Source organism: Pelodiscus sinensis, chromosome 4, assembly GCF_049634645.1.
Source record: "Pelodiscus sinensis isolate JC-2024 chromosome 4, ASM4963464v1, whole genome shotgun sequence".
NCBI lineage: Eukaryota > Metazoa > Chordata > Testudines > Trionychidae > Pelodiscus > Pelodiscus sinensis.
In genome coordinates, this window is record NC_134714.1 from 130531807 (window position 1) to 130554978 (window position 23172).

General features: G+C 48.9%; 1 protein-coding gene across 4 annotated transcripts in view; it reads left to right on the forward strand.

Moving 5' to 3' along the window:
* Positions 1 to 14786: 14786 nt before the first annotated feature.
* The window catches only part of LOC102462624 (integrin alpha-D), a 67289-nt gene continuing 58903 nt past the window's right edge, over positions 14787 to 23172 (forward strand). For 2 of the 4 annotated variants that reach the window (XM_075928884.1, XM_075928886.1), the window contains exon 1: positions 14787 to 14963. The gene's annotated coding sequence lies outside the window, so the exon portion shown is untranslated. Of the gene's footprint in view, positions 14964 to 19753; positions 20216 to 23172 lie in introns of those variants that run through there. The other 2 variants (XM_075928885.1, XM_075928883.1) reach the window with 2 other exon arrangements.

Genomic DNA, 23172 nt, shown 5'->3' on the forward strand with positions numbered 1-23172 from the left:
TTTAAATGTGAAATGTCATGGTGTTGTAACTGTAGGAATCCTGACCCAAAGGGCACTGGAGACAGGGTTGCAAGCCCTGCCACCTTTCTTCTGTGCTGCTGTTGGCGGTGGCGCTTTCTTCAGAGCCAGGCAGCTGCAGCGCAGTGGCTGCTGGCCAGGAATCCAGCTCTGAAGGTGGAGCTACTGCTAGCAGCAGCACAGAAGTAATTTGGCAGGATCTGGTGTTGCCACTCATTTCTGCACTGCTTCCTGCACAGCTTGGACCTTTGTCAGCAGGTGCCACTTTCTGGGTGCCCAGCGCTGAAAGCAGCAGTAGATGTAAGGGTGACGTAAGCATGGTATTGCCAGCCTTACTTCTGCCATGCTGCTGGACGGGTGCTGCCTTCAGAGCCGGGCACCCGGCCGACATTACAACCACTGCTCTCCAGGTACCCAGCGCTGAAGGCAGCACAGAAGTAAGGATGGCAACACTGTGACCCTCCTAAAGTATCCTTGTGATCCCCCTTCAACTCTCTCTTGGGTCCGGACCCCAGTTTGAGAAATCTGTATAATAGAGGGTAAAAGCACACACAAAGCCAGATTTCATGGGTGGACACCAGATTTCAGGGCCCATGACTCATTTTGCATGGCTGTGAATTTGGTAGGGCCCTCATTATGAGGCGTCCATAGAATGACTAAAGAATTAGAAAACCTGCCTTTATAATGAGACTCAAGGAGCTCAATCTATTTATCTGAACAAGGAGGAGATGAAGGGATGACTTGTTTACAGTTCACAAGTATCTCCATGAGGAAGGTCTGACCCGATCCAATGATCAGTAACTGAAGCTAGACCAATTCAGATGAGAAGCAAAGTGCTTTTTTTTTTTTTTTTTTTTTTAAATGGGTGGGGAAATTAGTCCTGGGGACAATTTGCCAAGCGTCTTGTGGTGGATTTTTTTGTCATCAAATTTAAAATCATGATTGGAGGTTTTCTAAAATCAGCTCTAGTTCAAACATTGACCAGACCTCAGACCTGCAATATACAGGAGATAAGACTAGATGATTGTAGAATCATAGACTACTGGAACTGAAAGGGACCTTGAGAGGTCATCGAGTCCAGTCCCCTACCCTCACAGCAGGACCAAACACCATCTAGATCATCTCTGAAGATGTCTGTCTAACCTGCTCTTAAATATCTACCGAGATGGAAATTCCACAACCCCCGAGGCAATTTATTCCAGTGTTTAACTGCCCTGATGAAATTTTTCCTAATGTCTAACCTACACCTCCCTTGCTGCAGTTTAAGCCCATTGCTTCTTGTCCTATCTTCAGAGGCCAAGGAGAACAATTTTCTCCCTCCTTCTTAGATACTTGAAAACCGCTATCATGTCCCCCCTTGTTCTTCTCTTTTCTGAACTAAACAAGCCTAGTTCTTTCAATCTTCCCTCATAGCTCCTGTTTTCTAAACCTTTAATAATTTTTGTTGCTTTTCTCTGGACCGTCTCCAATTTCTCCACATCTTTCTTTAAATGTGGTGCCCAGAACTGGACACAATACTCCAATTGAGGCCTAATCAGTGCAGAGTAGAGCGGAAGAATGACTTCTTATGTCTTGCTCACAACACTCCTGTTAATGCCTCCCAGAATCATAAAACAGGAACGTGTAGCACTTTAAAGACTAACAAGATGGTTTATTAGGTGATGAGCTTTTGTGGGCCAGACCCACTTCCTCAGATCAAATAGTGGAAGAAAATTGTCACAACCATATACAGGCAGTCCCCGGGTTACGTACAAGATAGGGACTGTAGGTTTGTTCTTAAGTTGAATTTGTATGTAAGTCAGAACTGGTACATATTGTAGGGGAAACTCTAGCCAAACATTTCTCCAGAGCTCAGTTTTATTCTCCCACACCTCACTTCCCAAAGTCCTTTATTCTCAAGCTTTATTCTCAAGACCCTCCTTCCAGTCGACAGCGGGGGGTGTTGAAGCTGCCCAGGGGCGTCCGCGGGGCCAATGGACCCAAAGCTGGCGGGGCGGGGTGCCTCCCCCACTGTCACCACCTCCCGCGGTGCGGTGGGCGCTTCCCCTGCGGCACTCGGGGCAGCATCGCGCATCTTGGCAGTCCCGCCGCCCGCATCCTCTGCGGCAAGAAAAGCCGCTCCGCGTCTCCCTGGTCTGCTGGGGGGAAGCGCCCCCCGCACCGCCAGAGGCGGCGACAGTGGGAGAGGCACCCCGCACTAGCTGCGCCCCCCCCAGCAGACCAGGGAGACGCGGAGCGGCTTTTCTCGCCGCCGAGGACGCGGGCGGCGAGACCGCGGCGCATCTCGGCGGTCCAGCCACCCGCATCCTCGGCGGCGAGAAAAGCCTCTCCGCGTCTCCCTGGTCTGCTGGGGGGGGGGGGGGGGGGCAGCTAGTGCGGGGTTGCCTCACCCCGTTCGTAAGTAGGGATCTGACGTAAGTCGGATTGACGTAACCCGGGGACTGCCTGTATACCAAAGGATACAATTTAAAAAAAATGTTTCCTTTGGTATATATGGTTGTGACTATGTTCTTCTACTATTTGATCTGAGGAAGTGGGTCTGGCCCACGAAAGCTCATCACCTATTAAACCATCTTGTTAGTCTTTAAAGTGCTACACATTCCTGTTTTTTGTTTCAGCTGCACCAGACTAACACGGCTACATTTCTCCCAGAATCATGTTTGCTTTTTTTGCAACAGTGTCAAACTGTTGACTCGTGTTTAACTTGTCATCCACTATGACCCCTAAATCTCTTTCGGCAGTACTCCATCCTAGACAATCACTTCCCATTCTGTATGTGTGAAATTGATTGCTCCTTCCTAAGTGGAGGACTTTGCATTTGTCCTTATTAAACTTCATCCTGTTTACCTCATTTCTCTAGTTTGTCCAGATCTTTTTGGATTTTGACCCTATCCTCCAAAGCAATTGCAACTCCTCCCAGTGTGGTATCATCTGCAATCTTAGTAATAGTACTCTCTATGCCATCATCTAAATCATTGTTGAAGTTATTGAACAGAACTGGCCCCAAAACAGACCCCTGTGGAACCCCACTTGTTATGCAGGATTGTGAACCATTAATAACTACTCTCTGAGAATGACTATTCAGCCAGTTATGCGCCCACCTTATAGAAGCCCCATTTAGGTTGTTTTCCCTAGTTTATTGATAAGGTCATGCCAAACTATATCAAATGCCTTACTAAAGGCTAGGTATACCATGCCTACCACTTCTTCCTTATCCACAAGACTTGTTATCCTGTCAAAGAAAATTATCAAATTGGATTGACATGATTTGTTCTTTACAAATCCATGCTGGCTGTTACCTGTCACCTTATTTTCTTTCAGATGTTTGCAGATGAATTCCTTAATTACTTGCTCCATTATCTTCCCTGGCACAGAAGTTAAACTGGCTGGTCTGTGGCTTCCTAGGTTGTTCTTATTTCCCCTTTTATAGATGGGCACTAGATTTGCCCTTTTCCAGTCTTCTGGAATCTCTCCCAACATCCATGATTTTTCAAAGATGATAGCTTTATCAGCTCCTTGAGTATTCTAGGATGCATTTTATCAGGCTCTGGTGATTTGCAGACATCTAACTTTTCTAAGTAATTTTTAACTTGTACTTTTATTTTAACTTCTAAACCTACCCCATTTCCACTAGCATTCACTATGTTAGGCATCCCGTCACCATCCAGCTTCTTGACGAAAACTGAAACGAAGCCATTAAGCACCTCTGCCATTTCTAAGTTTCCTGTTATTGTTTCTCCCTCTCACTGAGCAATGGGCCTACTTTATCCTTGGTCGTCTTCTTGCTCCTAATATACTTGTAGAACATCTTCTTGGTACACTTTATGCCTCTAGCTAGATTTAGCTCTCTTTGGGTACGTCTAGACTACAGGGCTCTGTCGACGGAGCCATGTAGATGAGTTTACTAGCTGATTTAAATAATCGCTGCTTCATTTACATCAAAATGGCCGCTGCACTGTGCCAATCAGCTGTTTGGCGGCACAGCGCGGTAGTCTGGATGCGCCACAGTTGACAAGGGAAGCCTTTGTCGACTGCTCCGGTAAACCTCATTTCACGATGCATAACGAAGCGGTCGACAAGGGCTTCCCTTGTCGACAACGGCGTGTCCAGACTATCGCTGCCAAACAGCTGATTGGCACAGCGCGGCGGCCATTTTGATGTAAATTTAAATCGCCGCTTCATTTTCCAATGTGTAGTAAACTCATCTACATGGCTCCGTCGACAGAGCCATGTAGTCTAGACATACCCCTAGTGCTTTTGCCTTTATACTCTTGCCCCTGCATACCTGTGTTGTTTGCTTATATTCATCCTTTGTCATTTGACCTAGTTTCCACTTTTTATACAATTCCTTTTTGATTTTTAGATCATGTAAGATCTTGTGGGTGATCCAAGGTGGTCTCCTGCCATACTTTTTATCTTTCCTACACTGTGGAATAGTTTGCTTTTGGGCCCTTAATAATAATGTCCCTTTAAAAACTACCAACTCTCTTCAATTGTTTTTCCTCATAATCTTGCTTCCCAGGGGACTTTATCATTCAGATCTCTGAGTTTACTAAAATCTGCCTTCTTGAAATTCATTGTCTCTGTTTTGCTGTTTTCCCTTCTATCAGTGTGTTTTTTTTTGTTTTGTTTTTTTTTATAAGAAAAGAAGGTGTCAGTACTCCAAGTTGTTGAGAGGGGGAAAAAAACCCACAGAAAAGTTGTTGAGCAAAAAAAGCCACCCCAGGAAATAGGTGCCAGTCGGCCAGAGGGGAATTTCATTCAAATTATGATGGCAAAATAGGTGCCAGTATGTCATCCTGGGGCTTACTGTCACAAAAAAAGCACTGTCTTCTACTGTTCCTTAGTATCGTGAACTTATGATTACATGGTCCCTCCTGGCTTTGGGATCTACGACTCTGTAATGGGCAACTTTTCCCATGGCAAAGCCAGAAATCATGTGCTCTAAAAGAATCAATGGCTCTGCGTTGACATCTGTAGAATTATAGATTTGGAGGCCAGAACATTCTAATTTGAGCTCCTGAATAACACAGACCAGAAAACTTAAACTGGTCTGTAACAGCACCTCAAGCTGTAGCTATTCATATGTGTAGCTTTTTAGATTTCTTGTTCAATGCCATTGTTAGCGAAAATAGCAGCTGCCTTGATTGGATCAAGTCTCAACAAAATAAAATGGCAGATGGCTGCATCTGCCTTTAGGCTATAACATTTGTGGGGTCAGGTCATATTTCAGTGAAATAAAATCCAAGCAGATTGGCCAAATTTCATTACTACAGGTTGGACCTCCTTGGTCCGGTACTCTCGGGACCTGAGCCATCCTGGACTTAGGAATTTGCTGGACCAGGGAAGGTCAAGGCTCCACTGACAGCTCCTATCCCTGGCTTGGGTTCCCCACCCTTGCCGCTGCCCTGCTAAAGCTGGCCTGGCCAAAGCTCCCTACCCTGCTGCCCGCCAGCTGCACTCAGGGTTCCCAGGGGTTCCCCAACCCCAGGCCCTGCTGCTGCCAAAGGTTTCTTAGGGTTTCTTGGCCACCACTGGCCTGCTAGCAGGGGCTCCCTTGCCACCTGATTCCACTCACACCAGGGTTCCCTAGTCAGGGCAGAGACTCCCCGATGCCAGCTGGGCCCTACTGATGCTGGGGTTCCTCTATTGGGAGCTGGGATTCCCGGTCTATTGTTTGATCCTGCTGCTGCCAAGCATTTCCTAGGGTTTCCTGCTGCTGCTGGGGGATTCCTGGGGTTCCCTGGCTGGGCCCTGCCTGACTCCACTGATAACGGGGTTCCCCAGTAGGGGGGGGGAGAGGCTCCCTGATGCTGCCTGGCTCCACTGATGCCAGGATTCCCCTGCCTAGCCACTGTTGGCCCAGCTGGGACTTCGCAAACCTTTATTCTCTCGGCTGGCTCCTGCTCCTGAAGCTCTTTGGTCCAGCAACATCCGTGCTGGACCACAGATGTTGCCGGACCAGAGAGTCCAGGATTTGGGAGGTTCAACCTGTATTATTTTTGACATTCAGGTATCCAAAATGCTCTTTAGTTCCCTGCGGAAAGGCCAATGACCTGTCCACAAACAGACTGCTCCAGAATCAATGCTTAATTTGAAAATGCATCCAAATAGCAAGCAGTTCTTAGAAACTAACAAAAATATATATCGTATCATGGGCTTTTGTGGGCAAAATCCACTTGATCAGATGAGCTGCAGAAGTTACTACTCATTTTTAAAGTTACAGACGAACATCTTAAGAGCAAAAGGAAGCACTTATTTCCCTTTACAAAGAGTGATCTATTTGTAAAATACTTCTTTCACATGAAAAGGTCCTTAGTATTGTGTTTCCTTATGGCTTCTATCTTTAGGAACAATGACGGTAGTGAAAATGCATCTTTCACAGGGATAGGTCTTTAAAAAGGATCACAAGGAAGTGAAAATCACTCTTTGGACCAGGGATCCATATGGCAAAGGTGTAAAATTCCATTCTGGATGCAAATTTTAATGGATCACATTGAAGGTGAACTTTTAAAAACCAATGCTGGTGGTGAGGAGGAATACCCAATGTCTAATACTGGCCATTTTAGGTGCTGATTCAGCAAAGGACTGGTTTTGTTACTAGGATGGTCTGTTGGCTAATCAGAAGGGGACCAGATCTAATCCAAGGTAACAGATCAGAGTTCAGCCCTGACTCCACTGGTATTAATGTGGAGTTCCAGATTTAGACCATCTTATTTTTATAAGATGCCATGAAGAGTGGGATGAGGCTTTGTGCTGAGAGTTTGTGGAGTTGATTTGGGGGAGAGAAGGGATTTTTAGCTCATCTTTTACCTTCTTTTGACCACAGAAGTGGCAGGTCTTGGAGCTTTCTCTGTAGCTTGGAATTTCCTTTGCTCCCCAACCAAGGATACAAACCCTGGGTCCCAGCACCACCTTTTTTGTAAATTCCACACTCAGCCCACTGCTGAGCCAGCTTCTTTAATCTGCCCTTGTAAATGGCTCCCAGCAGCCTCTGATTATAGCTGCTGGTCTGCCCTACGCTCCCCATAGTCTGTCTACATCTCCACAGGATTGTGGGGCCCAGAGAAGAGTCCAAAAGGGCTCTCCACAGGGTTATTTAGACAGGGGCTATCCCCTTTGTTCTCAGGTCTGGGTAGGGGACATGCAGCTTTTCCCCTCTAGGGGCACTGGCTCCAAGCAGCCTCAGGGCAAGGGATGGGCTGGCTTCAGGGGAAAGGAATGGGAAATGGGGCCTTTTCCCTCTAGGGGTGCCAGCTCCTATCTGGACCCAGGACGGTGGGACTGGCTGGGTCAGGAGAACTGGGAAGGGGATATGAGGCCTTGTGAGTGAATCTCATGCTGGGTTCATTAGATCTAGAATAAAATTAGTTAGGTCTCAGCCCAGCTAGGAACATACCATTGTGCACTTGACCACAGTCCCCACAAAGTTGTGGGCTCAGGGACAGCTGAGCTCATGAACCCCTGAGGCATTTCTGCCTCCTCATCTACCCCCAGGTTAGTGACTGAGGTATTTCCCCTCCCCCCCTCCACCTGAGACCCCAGCCTCCCACCCAACTGCCAAACCAGAACATGCCCAACTGCCATGGAACCTCCAGAGCCCAACATTCCACACACCTGCCGTGGAACCTCCAGAGCACAATAATCCGTTTTACGTGGGCCACGTTATAAGGTAGCTGGACCTTTAAATCCTGTTTATCCAGGTCACCAGGTGCACCCTTGTTTAGTGTCATGAGGAGGGTGGGGCTGCCTCTGGTAGCTATAAATAACAGACCAAAAGCAACTGATAATCCAGAGGAGAGAGAGAAAAGGCAAGGTAGGGTAGGGTAGGGTAGGGCTGGGCTGGGCTGGGCTCGGCTCGGCTCGGCTCTCATTGTTCGAAATGGGTCTATTTCCAGCCTGAGTTTGCCTGGACTCTGCTTCCAGTTATTGCACCACATTATACCTTTATCCACAAGACCGAAGAGCCCACTACGAAATATTTGTTTCTTGTGTATATATGTATAGACTGGGATCAAGACACCCCACCACCTTCTTTTCGGTAAACTGAATAGATTGAGCTCCCTGAATCTATGTTTTCAGTTGTTCTTGTGGCTTATTTCTGTACTCGCTGCAGTGTGTGTGTATATAGCACAGTATATCACAGCACAGTGCAAAGACACTTGACCATTTGTAACTGTGCAAGGGGACAGATTCTGGAGCTGTCTAGCTCAATCCTCCACCTCCTGAGTAGCAAGAGAGGGTCCCCTAGAAACTTTATCTTCTGAAATACTGTCGCAGTATTGTCTGCAAAATGGGAACAGGCAGAAACAGTAGCTCCACTACTCAAACTGTGGGTCCCAACCCCCCAGGGGGTCGTGAGCAATTTAGAGGGGGGGGGGTTGTGGTATCACAAATTTGGGGAATCCCTGCAGTAGCTCTTTGCCTCCTTGATAATTTATATTCCTCTAATCTCCCAGCAGAGGGCGCCAGTCCCCAACGGTGAAACAAGAAAGTCATTCTGCAACCAGCAGGAAAAATTAAAGGGGGGGGGGGGTGTTCCCCTGTGCTACTTCCCAACTGTCTGGATTGCGTTGGCGTGTGTGGAGGGAATCCTGCTGGGCTCAGCTACACAGACCCTCTTCTTCCCTCCCATGCTGCAGCAGAGTGAGGTGAGATCAGATCAGAGGTATCCCATATAGGTGCTTCAAGAGAAAGCTGTTGCTCGCCATTTCAGCCAGACTGACCATTCCCTCAATGATCTTAAAACATGCATATTGCTTCAAAGAGACTTTAACTCCAGACTTCAACGAGAAGCTTCAGAATTGTCATTCATGCTTAAATTTGACACTTTATGTATGGGTGTAAACAAAGACTAATTATCTCACCCATTACAAAGATAGCTTCCCCAATTATCACCGCTAATGTCATTACCTCACAGACACTAACCTTCCCCCCTCACCCCCACTCTGTCCTAAAATTTGATTTGTCAATTTCACATGCGTTCATTTTTTTGATTGTATCACTTTGATATAAATGGTTGTGCTGATTTTCTTCTCCATATTGAGCTGAGGAAGTGGGTCTGGTCCACAAAAGCTCATCACCTAATAAACCATCTTGTTAGTCTTTAAAGTGCTACATACTTCTGTCTTTTGTTTCAAGGGACATAGTATGTGTACTGAGTGTTGCGTTCTCTAGGCCTTGTTGTTTAAGGCAGGTTCCTCAGAGGCAACGTGTCTTGAGACCTGGGGTGAAGGTAACTTACATTTCTTATAGGTACTATCCTATTGCAGCTCACCCCATATTCTTAGGAGGCATTTTTTCAATTACTTTCTACTGTAAATTGTGCACCTGACACAGACTCTTCTAAGAAGGATGGCAGAGGTTGTCCTAATCTCTATTTATATACACTGAATACAAAACTGCTTTACTTTAGCAAGAGAATCCCCCTTTACCATCTCTTTGACTGAGGCCCAGACAGTACGATTATGTCACATCAGACCAGAAGTGAAGCCATTCCACCTGACAAGAAGTAAAAACCGAAACCTGAGGAGGATTTGTCACGTTAAATATTTGATTGTAAAATGTATGTCATTTAACAATAACTCTGGTGTTCTTTTATTAATGCAGTTTCACTCCAACTGGAGTGTGGGTGGGTATGAGGAAATGCAGGCCAGAGGACTGGGGGTGGGGGAGGTGTAGGAGTCAAGGCTAGATGTTGGGTATGGTTAGTATTTTAAATCCTGAAAAATTTAACTAAAGAGTCCCCTAGATACAGCCTCTAGGGGGAAAAAACTTCTTAAAGTTGACCTAGTCTACAAATGTATTTTTGCCCAGACCTGGGGATGAGACCATGGCTTTGATTGTAATACAAGGGTTTTACACACTTGAGTTTGCCCTCAGAAAGTTCATGGCACCCACTTTCCCTTTGTTATTAACAAAATAGTTCACTTTCTCAGTTAGTCTTGTGCCTAAGGCTTCTGATGCTGAATGGATTACACCTGTGGTTTTCAGTTTCTTTTTTTCAGACCCTCTAAAATGTTTTATTGGAGGTATAGACCCCACAAAGGTCTGCAGACCATGGGTTGAAAACCACTGGATTACAGTGAGCATGTGCAGAGACAGAGCTGAAAAGGGCTGAAAGCCATCTTTACTCATAGCAAATGTGTGGCTGTGAGGAAGTGGTTCTCAACTTTAAGATCACAGACTACTTGCAGCCCAGTTAGCACATAACTTCAGTGCATGTAACATCCTCAAGGCTATATGGGTTTCTGTGTGTATCTATATATAAATACCTATCTAAAGAACAGTGATAGAAATGTAGCCGTGTTAGTCTGGGGTAGTTGAAGCAAAATGCAGGACAATGTAGCACTTTAAAGACTAACAAGATGGTTTATTAGATGATGAGCTTTCGTGGGCCAGACCCACTTCCTCAGATCAAATAGTGGAAGAAAGTAGTCACAACCATATATACCAAAAGAACCAAACACTATGAATTCAAGCCCTACTGTGGGAAGAAACCTGAAATAAAAAAGGCACATTCTTATAGTCCACTTCCGCTAATGAGGCTTTGTATTTTGGGGAAATATAATCTGAGTACAGCAGAGTATTCAGAAAGCCCTACAACAAAATAAAATAAAAATGACACATGCAAACACTTGCTGGGAGGGGAAGTAAGGGAGCAAAGGATTATGTAGGGAGGGATTGGTGCTGCAGTGGGAGTGAGAGATAAGAGAAGGAAGAACAGTTGTGGGCATAGGTTGCGGAAGGGAAACTTGGCGGCAGAAGGGGGGGAGATACCTCCTTACTTTCACATCTGCTTGAGACACACTTCTCCAGCTGGGAGGTGGGACTCACTTATCATTAAGGCCCTACCTAATTCATAGTCCATTTTGATTAATTTCATGGCCAGAGGGTCTAAAATTGGGTATTTGCACGTTGTCTGGAATTTCACAGTGTTGTAACAGGTCCTACCCCAGAAGGTACCTAGAGGTGTGTCTGATTCCATTCCTCTGGAGCAAACATGGAGGTGAAGAGGAAGTCCTGTACTTTTCCAGACATAACTAGGAGCCCTCAGCTGGGACACTCCCAGGAGCACGGGGAGATGAGATTTCAAGGGGAAGATTAGGAATAGGGCTTATTTCATGGTCTGGGAGTGACACATTATCACAGCCGTGAAATTGTCCTTATTGCTCCAGCTGTCCATTGCTTAGTGTGTGTCTCGGCTCAATTCCCCAACCTGGTGCTTCAAGTGTAGATACCGGGGCTAGCTAGCAGAATAAACTCTGTAAGAACCTGTCTCTGTAGCTCTCAGAGACAAACTTGTCCGGTCTTAGTTTCCCTGTGACCCAAAAGAAACGTGATTGGTTGCTGTCACCACCCAAGTGTAATGACAAATATATATATATATATATATATATACTTTTAAAAAAGACAATCTTTCTAAAAGTGCACCAAAAGAGTAAAAATAAAGTTTTCAGCTACCAATTTAGGAGACAGATTGGATAGCTAAGTATGATTCAAGGTAGTTAACTGTTAGCCATCCAATCTGTCTCTTAAATTGGTAGCTGAAAACTTCACTCTTACTCTTTTCGTATGCTTTTAGAAAGATTGTCTTTTTAAAAATTTTAAAAAATTTTTGTTGTCTTTTTTATCTTAAATGTAGTGTGCTTCGGTGATCACATACATACACACAAACACTGCAGGCAATGGTCTTCTCACCCCCCCTCCCACAGTGATCTCTCACACATACACTGCAGCCACGGTCATCATACACACACACACACTACCGTGACCACATACACACACACACATACTCTGCAGATCATGGTGATCTCTCTCTCTCTCTCTCTCTCTCTCACACACACACACCCCATGGTGATCTCACCCACACACTCACACCCCACAGTGATCTCACACACACACATAGAGGCTGTAGCTCATTGAGGGATGTGAGCATGAGCAGGGCCTGCCCACAACATTTTGGCACCTCAGGACGGGAGCTCAAATGACTCCCCCATATGCACCAGCAGCAGACACAATTTTCTACACTCTGGGTCCTAGTGGCACCTCCCGCGGTCGCCTCAGTTCACCTCATGGGCTCATTCATATCAGATGCATATTTTCATAAAGCCCATGGCATGTCCTGTCACACCCATGTTATGCAGTTAGATTGTGGACACAGACCATGGGATGTTCAGTCTCATGGGCTTAACAGGCAGCTGACCTATTGGCTCCTTTCCCTGTCTCAACCCAAGAGATGGTCCAGAAAGCATCTAGACAGCAGCATGTCTCTTCTATAGCTGCTATGACTGTTCCTGTTCTATGCTCCTGAACTCCTGGCTTGATCTTGGCTTGATTTGGACTCTCCAGGGTCAGCCATGGTCCCCTCCAATGAGTCTCAAGACAGGAGGACAAGGGCCATGAGTTAGAATCATGGAATTGTAGGGTTGGAAGAGACCTCAAGAAGTCATCAAGTTCAACACCCTATTAAAAGCAGGACCAATGGGGCTGAAATCATCCCAGCCAGGGCTTTGTCAAGCTGGGACGTAAAAATCTCTAGGGATGGAGATTCCATCCCCTCTCTAGGGAACCTATTTCAGTGCCTCACCCCCTCCCAGGGAAATAGTTGTTCCTAATCTGTCATCTGCCACCACTGAGAACAGCCTCTCTCCATCTTTTTTGGAACCTCTCCTTCAGGTAGTTGAAGGCTGCTATAAATCCCCCCTCACTTGGCTCTTTCATAGACCAAATAAGCCAAAATCCCTCAGCCTCTCCTGATAAGTTATGTGCACCCACCCCCTGATAATTTTTCTTGCTATCCACTGGACTGTATCCAATGCATCCACATCCTTTCTGGAATGGGGGGAGGGACTGAACTGGACACAATACTCCAGATGTGGTCTCACAGTGCTGAATAAAGGGGAGTAATCACTTCCCTTGATCTGCTGGAAATGCTCCTCCTAATGCAACCCGATATGCCATTCACTTTCTTGGATTCAGAAATCAAACATGGCTCCTTATAGACTGGGGAGTGGGGTAGGGGCCATGGCCTGGCAGAGCAATCTTGGCAGCCTATATCCCAAGACCACGTACCCAGCTTCCAGGAAGACTTCCATGATTGGAACCCACAGTTTGTGTTGTCCTTTTGGCACAAAAATATTATAAACGGAAAGGGAACAGCAGGCTCCAGAATTCAGGGCTCTAGTAGCCGCAGGCAGCTTCAGGCTGCTACCCAGCAGTAGCCAAACTGCTCTACTCCCCCTGACCCACTGTGCACACAACCCAGGGGCTGTTCCACCTCAAAGGTTGGATAGGCAGCAGCTCCATGGCTTCTGATTGGCTCCCTGCCCTATATAAACCCAAGAGGCATTCCAGGAGGGGTTCAGGCAGCAGGGTGAGGCATCTGTAGCTGCCAAGACTGTGCCTTGCTCTTGATCTCCTGGCTTGATTTGAACTTGCCTCCTGGCCCATTTGCTGGTCCCTGACCCTCCCTACAGACCCCAGTCTGGACCTGACTATGGGTTTCTCAGCTGCTCCTAGCTTCAGGTTTACCCCTGCTCTGATCTCTGGCTCTGCCTACCTGCTCTTTTTGGGCAATACCAAGGAGAGACCCTATAAATGCCCCCAGTGCAGCAGAGGACTCCCCGGCTACGTCTACACTGGTGGGTTCTTGTGCAAGAACCCACAGAGCATCCACACTGCCCACTCGCTCTTGTGCAAGAAAATTTACAGTACAGCTTCGGAGGACAGGGCTTCTTGTGCAAGAGCTACGCTCTTTTCTAACAAGTGTAAGCCCTCTTGAGCAAGAGCTCTTGCGCAAGAAGGCAGTGCGGACATGCTGCAGGGGTTTCGGTTGCAAGAAAGCCCTATGCCTAAAATGGCCATCAGAGTTTTCTTGCGCAAGAGAGCGTCCACATTGCCATGAATGCTCTTGCGCAAAAGCACATGGCAGTGTGAGCGTGTTCTTGCACAAGAACCTTTGCACTAGATATTCTTGTGCAAGAACCCACCAGTGTAGACATAGTCCCCCAGTATGTGAAACTGAGCTGACAGTGGAAGGCCCATGAGCTTGCTCATGACTCGCAGACTTGCAAATGTTCTTGGTTCACCTGTGGGACCTGTGAATGGAGGTTGTGGTGGGTGGAGGTTGAAGGAATAGAATCCAGAACAACAAAATATTTCCCAAATAGAGGACTGAGATAGCCATGCAGGCCACGAGGGGAACATCATTTGGCAAAGAGAGTTTTCACTGTTGCAAGTGGGGGGTGGGGGGTGGGAGGAAATAAGGAACCTGGGAGATACAAGTTCACTTGCAACTAACCTTAGACTACCAAGGATTGGGACCATGAGATAACGAGTGCAAATGGCTTTAATTACTTTAACCTACTCTGGAAGGAGGGGAAAAGGGAGATTCACTCTTGCTATCTGCAATCACTCTTACAGTCTGACGAAATACAGGCTGAGCACCAGACACCAGGACAGGTTGATGCTGAAGTTCACGTTGTTGGTATCTTCCTGTGATGACCCTAGAGCCAGTCGGCTGGCAAGGTGATCTGAGCAGAGGGTACCTTCAGGAGGTCCTGCTTGGGGATTTCCCTTTTGGGTTCTCTCTTTCATGCATTGAGGATGATTAGGCCATGTGCAGCATCTGGGTCCATAGGACTTCCTCAATGTCCTTGCTGGGCCGTGTGCATTCTGTGCAAGGGGCTGTGTGCACTCAAGTTTGGGTGAGTAAAAGTTCATGAAAAGTTTGTTTCCCACTCATACCGTGCATTCATTCAGGAAAGGGGAACTTACAGAACTTAAGCCAATAACAATTCAGCTTTACATCCATTATAACTTGCAACACCACCTTTGCAACACCACCACTCCCCACAGGAAAGCTCCGGTCTCCCAGGCAGGATTTTGTAAATTGAATTGGAGTTGCTGTGAAAAACATCCTGACCGAGGCCCTGCATCCACAGGTAAATATCCGCAACTGCGTCATTGGCAATCTGTTAAATTATTTCTTTTCTGAGAGGGGAGGGTTTGGTTATGGGTTGGATCAGAGCTGTCCCTACCAGTGTAGATGCTCTACGCAGTCCAGCACCCTTCCTGCGCCAGGGGAGCGGCTGCTCTGTGAGTGTGGGGGCTAATCACCAAGGTGTGGGTGAGTCACCCCTATCTGCAGGCAAATGTGACTCTTGGCCAGCATGTATAATTTATTAGGTGACAGGGACACAGCATAGAAAGGATTTGTCAGCACAGAAACCAGAAGCAGGCAATACCATCCAGCTCACAAACAGGCCCCTGACCCCCTTCCTGTATCTAGGGTTGCCAGGTGTCGGGTATCCTACCGGACAGTCTGGTATTTGAACCCTCTGCCTGGTAAAAAAAAAATCAGACAATACCGGACACATGCAGGGATCTGAGGGATAAGGGGTGTCCTGATGGTAACCTGGTGGGGAGGGTTCCCGCGTGGCCTAGGGGATAGTCCCAGCTGGGAGGCGGGGCTGCAATCACCACTGGGTGCGTCTGGTCACGTCAGAAGCCTGGCGGGGGTGGGGGGAGTGGCTGGGAGTTCCAGCCACTCCCCCCGCCCCCGCCAGGCTTCTGTGCAATCCTAGCGCCAATCGTGGCCCCGCCTCCCAGCTGGGACTATCCCCTAGGCCACGCGGGAACCCTCCCCACCAGGTTACCGTCAGGACGCCCCTTATCCCTCAGATCCCTGCATGTGTCTGGTATTGTCTGGGAGTCCCAGCTGGGAGGCAGGGTTGTGATTGCTGCTTATCGTGTGTTTCTTTTTTTTTTTTTTTGCTTGACCAAAAAAATACCGGGTGTCCATCTGGCAACCCTACCTGTATCCAAAGTCAGGCCAGACTAATTCTCTCACACAGCAGCTTGGTGCCAGCTACCCAAGCCAGATCCCTTCTCTGGCCTTTGTCCAGTTTTGGGGGCAAAAGGTGTCACCAGGTCACTCCCCTGCTGAGCTCAGGTTAGGACAGGCTTCTGCGGTTGTGTACATGCAGGAGGCTATCACACTGAAATTTGCATCTATCTAGGTATTGGTTCAGTGCCGAGGGAAACTGAGGCACACACAAGGGTTTCTACAGGACAGTAGAAATCACATGCAGCATAATAAGGGGACTAAAAGCCCCACTTTGCAGGGCTGCAGCTGTGGGGGGCAGTGGGTTTCCAACTTTCCCAGACTGGTCAAACTGCATGCCATTTGCTGTCATGGTGACCAGTCTGGGAGAATTTGCAACCCTGGAGCAGGGCAGGGAGGGCTGCTTCCTGCAGGCTCAGGGCAGCAAGTGGCATGAACACAGGCTGGCGGTGCAAAGGGTGGAGACAAGCGATGCTTTGAAGGGGAAAGCATCTCCTTTCCAGCTGCAGACTGTGCGGCCACCCCCAGCTCCTCCAGAGTCCTCCAGCCCACGCTTGAGCCATGTGCCACACGGAGTGAGTGGGGTCTTGGAGCTGCCAGACTCCCAGTGTGCATCCCTAGGCATATGTCCTATGCAGCTTGTAAGCTGTGTGTGCCTAAGGACGGCCCTGGCTCGGAGAAATGCTAATTCAGATGGATGTTTGTTCAGGAGACGCATGAAAACCAAACCATCGAGCCCTCTCTGAGATGGCTAGCTAAAAGCCAAGGAGCTGCCGCTCACAATGCAGGCTGTGAAAGGCCACTTGGCAACTGAGCTGTGTGGGTGGGTGGGGTGAGGGTTTTCCTGAGTGGGCTGTGTGTGAATAGAAGGAAGTCGTTGCGGAAATGTTAGCCCCAGTAGTGCGGAAAGCCCTGAGAAGTAGGTGAGAGGTTTTGCAGAGAGGGCTGGCTGGAAAGGAGGGTGGGACTGTGAGCAAAGAAACTATCTCCCCTGTTTGATTCCTGAGGTGTTCAGGGAAACAGGATTTTGTATGTTCCTTGTACACAAACAGGATTGTGTCAAAGAAACACCTGACTCCATCATCCATTTAATCTTTAATTATAAACCCCACAAGACCCCACACAGTGACTAACCACTCAATGCAAAAGGGACAATGCCAGGGGCAGCAAGTGGAGGCCACCTTTGCGGAAGCTAGCCTCAGGCTCTGTCCCTTCTTCCCATGCCCCCCCAGTGGTTGGAGCCCCAAGACCTTGTGAGGGCCACCCCCCTCGCTCCCGGAGAAGTGCTAAGGCTTCTCCCCCCCAGCCGGAGGATCCCGGGCTGACTGAGCCTTGATCCCCCTCCCCACCTGCCTGGAGGAGCCCCAGGACAGCTGCATCTCCCCTCCTCTGCCCAGACTAAGCTGCCTTGGGGAAAAGGATCTCTTCAAAGACACTCTTGTTATGCCCCTTGTAGGTTCTGGGGCAGCTGAGGGGGCAATATTTGTGACTCGGCTTCCTGGGTTCCTATGTAATTTCTCTGGAGTCCTAAACTTTACCACCAAAGCCTGTAACTGGGGCGTAGGGGTCACAGCAATCCCAGAGGAGGCAGAGCCTTCCTGGCCTATTATACCCACCCCCCCCCCCACCCATGGACATGACCACTATCATTACAAGAAGACATTGGAGATGGATAGGGCATGTGATGAGAAAGGAGGCAGACGCCATTGTAAAGAGAGCGCGTCACTGGACGCCTGAAGGATGACGGAAACGTGGGAGGTCCAAGACAACATGGCGGTGTACTATTGAGGCAGACATGAAGAGAATGAATTACAACTGGGACACACTGAAGAAAATGGCCAAAGACAAACAAAAATGGAGAACCTTCGTTGCTGCCCCAGATGCCAGCGGGGGTAATAGGCATTAACTAACTAACCATGGACAACACTCTTTACAAATGTGCCCTGAGGAAGGGCTAATAGCTGCCATCAAGAGGGTCCTTCATTTATTGGCAAAGCTGGTAGTATGTTACGCACCATTCTTTCAGACTAAATTGAAGGAGCAAATAAACACCCCTTTATGGAGTGAGAGCTTGAAATGGGAAGCCACTGCCCAAGCCAGCAAGCGACAAGGGAAGGCCTTGCATGTGAACAGGAGCGAACTTCATATGGCAGATACTAGTCATGTTCTTCAGTGCACACATGGTTGGTAGGGGCTCAGTTGATGAGGTGAGGAGCATGTTTCACGAACAGGCTTGTTGCCTCCAAAGCACCCCCTAGTGGCTTGGGATGGCCCTTCAGGCCTCCTACCCTTGGGTTTTCTGCCATCACTGACTCCCAGCTCTTAGGGCTGAATCCCTCTTGAGGGTTCTGATTGGCGACCTACTTTATGGAGTCCAAAGCTCTTCATCAGCCCCACAAGGCCAACCCTGCTTCTCCCTGGGTCAGGAGTCTTAGAGCCCTCCCTGTTGGGGTTGTGCTGACTCGGGTCAGCTTCCCCTCCCTGGATTGGGAGGGGTCTGCGGTCAGCCCACCTTTCCCTGTCGGGGTCTCCTCTGCTAGGAGACAGGAAGCAGTATAAGTGGCTGAGAGAGAGGGGAGCCTCTCTGTACCAGGACCCTGGTCTCACACCCTTAAACGATGCTTGATTTGTGCCAGGGCTGGGGCCAGGCACCTCTAGGCTTGGCATTCATAGCCTGGCACTTCTAAGCTTGGCCAGAGCGCTGGGCTCTTTAAATTGCCACCAGAGCACGGTGTGGCATGCTCTGAGCAGCGCTAAGGGCTGGGAGAGGGTGCACTCTGGGTGGCACTGAATGCTGGCTGCTCCGGCCCTGCCCCTTCCAGGAGCATGGAATCGGGTTCCCTGTCAACCTTGCCCAACCTGGTGTTCCTCCCCCTCCTTCCGGTATTTCTATTCCCCCAAAACCACATTCCTCTCTGCCTCCTCCCTTCCCTCAGCATCTCCTGAAGAAGTGCCAGGACCCTTTACAGGGATGCTCAGTAGACCAGAGGCTGACCTAGGGCAGTCCTTCCCTCCTACTCTTAAAGGGACAGACCTCCCTGTTACAAACCTCCACTGATTCCCAGGCCACTTTGGTAATCTCTTCTGATCGCCTGTGGGACACAGGTCAAAAACGGTCCCCCAAATAATTCCAAAAGCTGAACTTTCAGAGACATTTCCACTGCTGATTTTAAAATTGCGAGTGCAGGAGAATCCACCACCCTGGGTGAGCTTTTCTGATGGTTAATCCCCCACACTGTTAAAAAATATGCACCTTATTTCAGTCCAAATTTGTCTTTAAACTAGGATAGCGAGGGGAGATCAGGCTGTGGCTCAGTGTGAGGGACAACCCACCACACAGCTGCCACTGCAGGAATCCTACGCAGCTGGCAGTCTCCTTTGCTCAATGCTATGCTCGAATCGTGCTAGAACCCCCCCAGAATGTTGCCCTGGCACTTCTTGGTTACACATAGCCTTGTGACACTTTTCACTGTGTCCAGGGGTGCACCATTACCACCCACTCTCAGCAGGAGAGATCCCTGCCTGCTCCCTCATCTGGGAGATTGTCTTCAGCTCTTTCCCACTGCAGGCCAGCAATGTACCTCAGCCATTTTGTTACAGTTGAGTGTCCAGCCCCCTGCCTTGCAGACACCTGCCACCAACTTGCTGCTTCTGTAGAAGCACAAGGCACTTAGAGGTGTCTCAAGGAAAAACAAAGCATTTAACCAGTGGTGAAAGTAAGTTAAAATTTCTTACAGGCACTGTCCTATTGCAACCTGGGTTCCGGCCAATTCTTTCAATAGCTCCCTGATGGCTTTTGCAGCAGCTCAGCCAGCTCTTGCTGGAGCTGTGCATATGGGCACACCCACTTACTTTCACCTCTGCTTTTAACAGAACTTGAGGGAGAGATTCAAAGAAGAGGAGGTGTGAGAGGTTAGACACATAAGGTTACAGTTAAAAAAGAAATGCAAAAGGCAGTCTATAGCTGGGACCAATGTTCCCTCTAATTATTTTCCATCCATGTGTGGGATAAATTATGTGCACCAAGTAGGGTTGCCAGGTGTCCGGTATTCAACCAGACAGTCTGGTAACAAAAATTCAGAAAATACTGGACACGTGCAATGTCCGGTATTTTCTGGTTTTCTGGCTGGACGCTGGACAGAAGCCTGGCGGGGACTGGGGGAGTGGCTGGGAGGAAGGATGTAATCAGCGCTGGGAGCCCTCAGCTAGTTGTGCCTGAGGAGGAAGGGAAGCTCTGTCCCTGCTCCTGGGCGCTGGTCAAGCGTGTTGTGGAGCCGGAGCTGGACTCGCTCGTGCTTCACCAGGACCGTGCACGGGACGGGCAGCGCCCTTGGATCTGCACATGCCCAGGTCAGTCCCGCTCCCGGTCGGCTGATTCGCTTCCCACCACCCCCAGCCAGCCCTGCTGTCCTTGACCCCCCCAACCAGCTCTGCTTCCTGCTGACCGTCCCTCCCCCGATCTCCCCCAGCCAGCCCCGCTACCTCCGACTCCCCCCCGACCAGCTCTGCTTCCTGTCGTCCCTCCTTTCTTCCCGGCCAGCCCTGCTCCCCTCCCGGCCGGTCTCTTCCCCTGATCAAGTGTGTCCGGTACTTTTTCTGAGACTACCTGGTAACCCTAGCACCAAGGCATGTGTGCATGTGCACCACAAGTAGAAACACATGCTGCTGGCTGTGAGCACTCTGCTAATCAGATGGGTAGTATCTGAATCTCTTCTGGGTGGCTGCCGAAGCGCTCAGCTTACAGAGAGCACAGGCCGGGACCTTAAGAGCATCCCAAGTTTGAAGGACAAGAGGCTCCCTGTATCAGGCTGTGGAAGGGGTTAAGTGGCTTGGTAGGCCTATTAATGCCACTAGCTGCACCTGGAGGTAGAGCCAGGCAGCAGGGAATCGATTGCATCAGCTCAGCTGGGATGGAAGAAGCAGAGCCTATAAAACCAGAAAGCTGGCAAAGGCAGTGCAGGTGTTGGGGGGTGGCTGGAAGTGGTTGAAACCAGGCGTGGTAGAGAACAGGCCATGGAAGGAGTAGCTAGGAAAGGAAAATTCAGAACTTCTGAATTGAGGATCCCTGGACTGAAAGCTGGAGCAGAGGGTGGACTGGGGTTCATTGACTGGTGCTGGGGGAGTGACACAGCATGTGGTAGTGAGTGAGGAAAACTACCTGGGATTGCTGAAGATTTTAATAGGCCCTGGAAGTGGGGAGATGTGCAGTGACCAGGCTGGAGGGCTGAGTCATGAAGAGGCAGCAGCAGTTTGCAGAGCTAGAGAGGAGGCTGCAGATTCACAAAGCCAGAGGGATAGTGTGTAACTATGGGAAGAGGCTGTTGATGGGGCTAGTCCCAGAACAGCTAGGAGGGGGCACCATAGCAGTGAGTGGGCCACTCTCTCCTATATTATAATTGTTGCATGTTCATGACTATATGTCAATGATTTTAATGTAAAAACAATGATTTCATGTAATACAAAATGGAGTTGGTCACCTTTGACCCCTGGGCCCCATCTTGGGCTTTGCCTTCTCCCTCTGGAACATTCAGGGACCGTTGGGGAACCGGTTCTAACCGGATTTTCCCGCCTTGGTGAAAGTTCCGCTCCCCTCAGGTTTCCTGTCAAGATGCCCATAGACTGGGGTGGGGAAGCTTTTTTGAGTTGGGGGGGCTGCTGACCCTCAAAAAATCAATGGGGGGGAGGGGCAAATAAAAGAACCACCCACCCCAAAAAACCTTATCACAGATGTGACCCCTGACTGAGGAGATAAACATGTTCCCCTCAAACCAGAGCCTAGTGAGGGGGCCCCCATAGGCTGTGGGGTGGGGCCAAAAATGAGGGGTTCAGTGTGGGAGGGGGCTGCCAGGAGACAAGCTGGGGGGAGCAGTGTGAGGTGGACAAGGGTGTGTCGTCTGTGGGAGGAAGGATCCAAGAGCAAAGTGGAAGTGCAGGGTCTGGGCAGGAAGGGGGTACAAGAGTGAAATGAGGGTGCAGGGTCTGGCAGGAGAGGGATGCAGGAGCTGGCTGGAGGATTGTAGGGTGCAGGAGTGGGCTAGGGAGTGTGGGGTCTGTACAATGCTGGTGTGGGCTCCCCAATGTTGGGGGGGAAGCCTGGAGCCTTAGGGGTTGGATCTGGTCACCAGGCATTAAGTTCCCCACCCGGCTATATAAGCCTGTGAGTGATGTCAGTCACTGCTGTCCACCCCAGAGGCAGCAAGAGTGCAGGTCTTCTCAAACTCATCCCCATGAGCGCCTATCAGGAGAAAAAGGAAGAGACGTCCCAGCCATTAGCCATCACCGAGCACCATCCACTCATCTGCATCCTGAACCACCTGCAGCTCTCTTCTCTCCCTGCATAACATCAAGGGACTCCTCAGCTGTCATCTCCAAAGGCTCTGTGGAGCCCAGGGGTTGCAGGTCCTGAGCACCTTTCAAGTGGCAGTCACCATCCATCACCAGATCAGGTCTTTGTATAGGGGTCTCCCTACTCTGACTTCTTTGTGGGGCCAGGGTATACAGGTGGGGCTGGGCTTCCAGTGCACTGAATGAGTCACTGTATCACTATTTTCTTTGGTTTACTTGCTTGTGTTTTATCTCTCTACCCCAAATTTCCTGATTTTGTATCATGCCCCAATACACTTTATCTTGGTTTACTTTACACACCGCTTCCTCTTTGTTTGGAGAAGGAAAGGGTGTTACCGAACACTAGGGTGAACCACTGGTGACACACCCTGCATCAGAGGAACAGGGCTGTAATCTGTAGCACAGAATGATCAGTCATTCATCTTATTAACCTTTTAAAATTCTCAGTACTAACAAGAGGTGATGGTGGCAGGACCCCTCTGTGGGTTTTCCTTGGGGGAGAGAGGTCCTGCTTTCTTTTCATTTGTGAACAGTGACCAATTGGGCCCATCAGCTCAGAGTGGGATTGAAAGTGGCTTATAAGCCTTTTACTACTATGCCCTCAGGCTTGACTCAGTTGGACTGTTGAGGGGGAAAGAGCTGGATGTAGACAATAACCATTTTTCTTTCCTGTTTATTCTGGTCTACTACAGCCAAACCCTATTACCAGGAGAAGGGCAATGAGGTATCCGACCCTTACTGGAAGTAGATAACAGCAACTGCTAACCCCAAGCGGGGCTGTTGGTATCAGCCTTTTACATCTGGCACAGGGAAATGACCACCATTTTTGAGTGCAGTGGTGCTCCTTTTATGGATGGCGTGGCATCAGCCATTCCATAGGCTGTGGAATTGCCTTGATGAGGAAGGAGGACACCAGCAAAATTGTGCTGAGAGCTGTAGTTTTAAATTGGTGGTGCAGCTCC